This window comes from Phasianus colchicus, chromosome 3 (assembly GCF_987193195.1).
Source record: "Phasianus colchicus chromosome 3, bPhaCol1.hap1.1, whole genome shotgun sequence".
Lineage (NCBI taxonomy): Eukaryota > Metazoa > Chordata > Aves > Galliformes > Phasianidae > Phasianus > Phasianus colchicus.
Genome location: NC_143438.1, coordinates 92,635,313 through 92,640,801, shown reverse-complemented (window position 1 = coordinate 92,640,801; position 5,489 = coordinate 92,635,313). Strand labels below are relative to the sequence as shown.

The 5,489-nt window shown below is 43.8% G+C and overlaps 1 long non-coding RNA gene across 1 annotated transcript; it reads right to left on the bottom strand.

The window, feature by feature from the left end:
- Nucleotides 1-3,328: 3,328 nt before the first annotated feature.
- Nucleotides 3,329-4,325, bottom strand: LOC149918745 (uncharacterized). Its single transcript, XR_016465683.1, has 3 exons — nt 4,247-4,325; nt 3,844-3,921; nt 3,329-3,479 (listed from the first exon to the last, which is right to left on the bottom strand). It is a non-coding gene; the product is annotated as an uncharacterized LOC149918745 (long non-coding RNA).
- Nucleotides 4,326-5,489: the final 1,164 nt, after the last annotated feature.

Here is a 5,489-nt window from a genome sequence, read left to right as displayed (position 1 = left end):
CTTAGCATCCAGCAAAGAGCTTTCCCAAGAAGGATCAAGCGTTTGCTCCTCCTCACCCATTTCCATGCTGCAGTCCTCTCTATCAACGTTTTTATAGTCATCTTATCAAGAAAACAGGCTCGTGCTGCTGCGATTGTGATCACTTTTGCCTATTATTCTGCCTCGACAGATTCTGACTAATTTCAGACAAATCTGAGCAAGCACATGGAATTGGTGGACGTAGAGCCTTTAACGTGTTCCTAATCAAAGAAATGGCTGCTGCATGGCAGCTCATACTACGTACTGAAGACTCCAGAATGGAGACCCGTTATCAGAAATATTATGAACACTCACAACAGAAAGAAAACTTTGGGTATATTCTAACCGATCATTTAGACCCATAAAAGAGGTATCGACTTGCAGTCTCTTCCTCTAATATTTCAACATCACTCACTAAGCCAGTTTCTTAATTGCTAAACTAAACTAAATTAAACTTGCTAAACTAAATTTGCTGCCTGCTGAAGCCAGTCAAAGACTGTTTTCATCTGCCACAAAGAGAGACAACCTCAATTGCTCTTATTGCCTTGGTGGCATGATGGCATAGTGTCCCTTGCATGAACTTTGGCAGATGGGCTTCAACACAGCAACTATTCCCCACTCACTGATCCACCAGAAAACCAACATAGAAAACACAATAACTTCCAAGGAGGAGAAGAGGCAGAAGGAGGGAAAGCTCATCTCTGCTAATGCTTCTTGGGAAGAATGGTGTGGTTTTGGTAGCCACACAGCAAGGTGGCAGCTTAAGTCATCTATGAAGTCAGAAAAACAGCTTCTGAGGAGCTCTGGATAATGATTGTCCTCTTGTTTCCTAAAAACATGTGAGTTTTTTGACACAGATTAATCTAGGATGAGTGGTAATGGCCTCAAATTGTGCCAAAGGAGGATCAGGTTAAACATGTGGAAAAAATTTCTTCTCTGAAAGAGTGATGAGGTACTGAAACAGGCTGCCTAGGGTAGTGGTGGAGTCACCATCCCTGGAGGTGTGCAAGAAATTTAGAGAAGTGTTACGAAGGGTCATGGTTTATTGGACACAGTGCTGATGGGTCGATGGTTGGACTGGATGATTTTAGTGATCTTTTCCAATTTTCCATTTTCTTAATGATTCTGTGATTCTATGTGCACACACAAAGGCAAAGTTGTAGGACCGTGTACAGAAGAATAAGCATTATTGCAATACCAGAGCCAGAGCCATTGTTTCTTTCATATTTGGCACGTCACTATATGTGATGTTCCACCTTCACCCTGACTTCCTCTCTACCCAGTTTCCATATGCTGACTCCTGCAGGGATTCTATCATTCTGTAATCCTATGATCTTACGATTCTATGATTCCATGAATAAGGCGATGGTCATTTACATGACTTTCAGATACAAAAATACAGGGAGACCAACCCAAACATAAGGACATACATCTTTATGTATTAGAAGTTGTGCTATGCTGTGAAATCTCTTTGCTGAGCGCTGCTGCTGGTGCTTGCAAGGATTTAAGAATTGTTTGAATGAATTCAGAGGAAAAAAAAAGCACATGCCACTGCCTGATCCCATCACACCAGCTCTCGTCCTGGATGTTTCTAAGTCCTGGTGGGGTCAGGGCACTCTGGGGATGTATTCTAATGTGTTTGCTCTGCTCTTGCCTTCTCTTTGGCTTTTAAAAAAAAAAAAAAATTTAATTTTAATTACCTCTTGAGGACTGCACCATCCTTTGTTCCAGTTTACCACTGCTGTTCAGCTGTCTGACTTTCTGCCATCCCCTAACGCTCTTTGGGTTGTCCCTTTCCCTTTGGCACTGCCTCTGGCTCCCTCCCCTTAGCCTAGGGCTCTGTTTCCCTTCCCTTTGCCAACAGCACAACTCCCACTCCCCTGCACCCTGCCTTGTCCTCCCCTGCACTTCCCTCCTTCCCTTGCTCCTTTTCTTTCTGCTGTCATGTTTTCCACAGTATGCAGCCCACTTCAGCAGAGACACCAAACAAAGGGGCTGACGTTATACTCGTTGCCCGCTAGTTTCTCCAAGTGCTCCCAGGACTTCAGCAGTACAGCTGCTATGATTTTTAAATGTGCACCTCCCTCCCCCCTCCCCAGCAACTGTCCTTGAAGGGAAAGGATCTTGCTCTCCTTTTAAGAGCTGTGAATCAGAAAAGATTGTGTAAAAATTCAGAGCAGGGCCATCTCCCCCTTTCCCTTCATCCCCTCTCTTGTCCACATTTTAGTGCAGCTGGTGGGGTTTTCTCAACCAAAGCAGGGAAGAAATGCAAGACCCATTCAAGGATGCGCCAGCACCACCAGTACCAGCTCCCCCTCCACGCAACAAAATGACAACAGAGCCTTGATAATGACTCACCACGCTAGCAAATGAGAAGGCAAAAAAAAAAAAAAAAAAAAAAAAAGAGAGAGAGAAAAAAGAAAAAAAAAAACAAATTGAAATAAAAAACACATATTGCATTCACTTATAATAGTGGGCTTTGAGTCTGCTGGGAGATTGGCTGGCATTTCGCAGCTGAGGGGGCTGCCCTGTGTCTGAGCTGTCACACTGACTCACCTGCCACAGCAGCAGCTCTGAAAGGAACCTCAGGCAGAGTGGGAGAGGGAGAGGGAGGGATGGAGGAAGACACACACTCCATAGACACAATGTGTTTCCCTCCCACTATGACCCCCAGCAATGTCCTACAGATGCACACATTTCATGTCACTCACACTACTCCTGCTTCCACCCCCTTTTTTTTTCTTCTCAGCTTACTTGCCAGCACCTCCCAGTTCTCCATCCATATTTGCTGTACGATAATACAATAAAGGAAAGCCCTAAGAGAGGATGACAACTGCCCTATCCAGCCCATTTGCCTTATTTCACTAGAACACCAATTTCTAGAGGGAGAGAACCTGAGCAGGAACCTACAAGACGGTATTTCTGAACCCAGAACTGAGTACTGGACACAGAGCTGTGACTTGAATGTTTTGCCTTCACCAAGTCATGACCATGACCGTAAGAGTAGTGAACCAGAAAAGTGGTGCATTTCCTATCCCTGGAGACATTAAGGGTCTGGCTGGTCAGGGCTCTAAGCAACATGATCTAGCTGTAGATATCCCTGTTCATTCCAGGGCAGTTGATCCCTTCCAACTGAAATGATTCTATGATTCTATGTTGAAGAAAATCAATTATGCCACCAAGAACCTCTTCCCCTTGGAAACAGCCCCATTCTTTCACGACCATAGCGAACCAGGTGGCAGGATATCACATGCCGCATTCTACATTGTGTCCTGCTTTGTTTTGTTCTCATCCTCTGCCTCTTTCCCTCTCATTTTATTTCTGAACCCATGTCTGGCCACTTTTCATTCAGTCCTTTTCTATACATTCTTCCCTCCATCCTTGCTGCTTCCTCCTTCAAGGCTCTCGCAAGCAAACAGGTAGCCGAGTATCTGCTCTTCACATGAAATAAAATAAACTCCCTGAAAATAAACAGGAAGAGTATGATTATTTGTTTAATTCCTACCATTTTTCTTCACGAGCATGTAAATCCTGCAATACCCCTCTTTCCACTGCTCAGAGACTCACCAATTCCCATTATCATTAAGAGCATCCTTAAAGTATTCACTTATGAAGGCATGTAAAAGCAGCAGTGAGTGGAAGGAGGGGCTTTAATAAAGGATTGTCAAGAAAATAATAGAGAAAGATGAGGTAAAAAGCCTTTTGGGTTTGGACCAAGGGAAGGAAGATCAATAGTGTAGAGGAGTGATAGGTAAGAGCTAATTAGCTGGGCAATATGCTGATAACCAATATCATCTCTTGTTGTTTCTTCACCCGTTTACATACCTGCAATGAAGCCTTGGACTGCAGCCTCGTAGCTATTTTCCTGCTTTGGGGTCCTACAGTGTCTCATGTCTGCATCTCCTAAACGTTTTCAGGTTAATAATGTTTATGAATGGTAATTGATAATTATTATACACTGCAATAAACCATTCATTCCCAGTCTTCACACAATTCAGAATACATCAGAATTCCAAAACATTATTCTAAAGGATGTTAAAAACCAAAAGAAGAGGTCTGGTGGTATACAAGCTAAAAACCACAGGATCCCCATCCAACACAAAAGCAATGAGAAGAAAGTAAAAGAAACCACTAATTCTGGTACATGTTATTTCCCCTTCCAAAACACATGTTGAAGCTGTTTTTTTTCTTTCTTTCTGCATAGTGGACTTCAGTGTTTGATTTATACCTGAGGCCTTGTTTGCTGCCTTGCTTCTGAATTTGACTTGAATGCCTCAAGACTGACTGGTAGAAGCTTGCAGTTGTTTCACTCCTAGTAAAAGGAAAATAAAATTGAAAGAAAGAGGAGAGAGGAAGAGAACTGAAGGAAGAGAGGGAGGGAGGGAGGGAGGGAAGGAGGGAAGAAGGGAGGGAGGGAGGGAGGGAGGGAGGGAGGGAGGGAGGGAGGGAAGAAGGAAGGAAGGAAGGAAGGAAGGAAGGAAGGAAGGAAGGAAGGAAGGAAGGAAGGAAGGAAGGAAGGAAGGAAGGAAGGAAGGAAGGAAGGAAGGAAGGAAGGAAGGAAGGAAGGAAGGAAGGAAGGAAGGAAGGAAGGAAGGAAGGAAGGAAGGAAGGAAGGAAGGAAGGAAGGAAGGAAGGAAGGAAGGAAGGAGGAGAAGGGAGAGGAGAGGAGAGGAGAGGAGAGGAGAGGAGAGGAGAGGAGAGGAGAGGAGAGGAGAGGAGAGGAGAGGAGAGGAGAGGAGAGGAGAGGAGAGGAGAGGAGAGGAGAGGAGAGGAGAGGAGAGGAGAGGAGAGGAGAGGAGAGGAGATACGAAGCATATGTTCAAAAGCATGGAGAAATGTTTGAAGTTTTAAATTTTTGTTCACTTCCAAGGGCTGCCCCTTTTAACTTCTAATCAATGCTGAACTGGGAATAAATCCTCAAGATTGATGTGCATACTCTCCTGAGTTATTTCATTTTAGCTTGTACTGAAAACAGTGCTTTCTGGAGGCTTGTACTATTCCTTCCACTTAGGATACTCTGAAGATCTACTCAGAGGAGAGGAACACTGGGGAAAAGTAAAAGTAAGGAGCATGCCTTCGAGAAGAGGGAGAAGGGAAAGTAGAATAGGCAGTGTTGCAAAAGAAGACAGCTTCATGCTGCGGAACAGTGGATGGAGTTCAGTTGACTTTCTCTTTGATATATTTTTCCCTGGCTGATATATTCTACAGGTGACTGTCTCTGGCTTGCTGGGTGATGGTTTGAACTCTTTCCTCTCCTAGCCCCATTTTTATCTCTCTGGGCAAGGTAGATAAGAGCTGTCCTTACTCTACTGCATTAAGCCCACGGTTTACATTCTACAGGAGTTGTTCCTGGAGACCAATAACTCTATGACAATATTTTAAACCCTTTCTTTAAACCTAAAATTTAGGGTTTTTGTTTTGTTTTGTTTTGTTTTGTTTTGTTTTTAGGGAAGATGGCTTTGATTAGCTCT